This window comes from Chelonia mydas, chromosome 2, assembly GCF_015237465.2.
Source record: "Chelonia mydas isolate rCheMyd1 chromosome 2, rCheMyd1.pri.v2, whole genome shotgun sequence".
Classification (NCBI taxonomy): Eukaryota; Metazoa; Chordata; order Testudines; family Cheloniidae; genus Chelonia; species Chelonia mydas.
In genome coordinates this window covers 64,661,391-64,662,359 of record NC_057850.1, presented here as the reverse complement: position 1 = coordinate 64,662,359, position 969 = coordinate 64,661,391, and the positions used below count along the sequence as shown (strand labels likewise).

Below are 969 nucleotides of genomic sequence, written 5' to 3'. Positions count from 1 at the left end.
ACTCTAATAGAATTTTTTTGAGCATTTATTATTATATTTCTATTTCTTACAATATATATGTGGATTATTAACAATTTCCTTTTGTTATTCCATTTCTTTCATTTTTGACTTGTTGGAGGCAGACAATTCAGGTACATATGTCAGCTAAAATAAATATATTAGCACAACCCAACCACAATCAAGTGAGCCAAATAACTGATCAGAAAAGTGAAGGTAAAGCTAATAATTTAAGACAGAGGTGATCAAATTGTTGGATTCATGGGCCATGTGCAGTGGCAGCATCATAATCTATGAGGTTAAACTGAGGCGTGATTATTGCTAATTGAAAACTTTAGCTGAGGCTCTCATCTGCAACACTCTCAAGGACGATGCACTTTTGCCCACATACTGAACTGCACTTCAAGTCAATGATTCTTTACATCTGGTGTAGCTTTCCTCTCATTTTCCACACTCCCTTCTAGTGAGAACATGCTTCTGTCTTCTATAAGCGCATGCCAAAAATCAGCCACACAGGAACAGAGGTTATTGCCAGTGGCTTGACTCTTCCTTTGCACCATAACTCCTGTGCAAACAGATATTGGTCTCCCTCTGGTAGTTAGCCAGACAGATGTACTGGACCCGAGGCACTGTTGCCCTGCACCCTGCAGGTCATTCAGTGTAAAAGGGGTGCACAACATTGACACCCTCTTTGCACAGATGTAAATCACTACATATGTAAATGACTACACAGAGGACCAGGCCCGTAACCTCTGCGGCAGCAAGGAGTGAATACAGTGCTAGGTGTCTCTCTATAGTAAAAGAAGGACATCTGTTTCATTATTTATTTAAAAAAAAACAAAACAAAAAAAACCCCAAGAAATTCTGTCTGCTAAATGCATTAGGAGAGGCTTGTGAGTTTGTAAATACCAGAGAGCCATTCAAGTGCAAAACTGATGTTTTTTAGAAAAAATATTCTTAATTTTGTCCCCA

At 38.7% G+C, this 969-nt stretch overlaps 1 non-coding gene across 1 annotated transcript; it reads left to right on the top strand.

The window, feature by feature from the left end:
* Nucleotides 1–261: 261 nt before the first annotated feature.
* On the top strand, nt 262–395 carry LOC114019424. Its single transcript, XR_003564491.1, has one exon. It is a non-coding gene; the product is annotated as a U4 spliceosomal RNA (small nuclear RNA).
* The last annotated feature ends 574 nt before the right edge of the window (nt 396–969 follow it).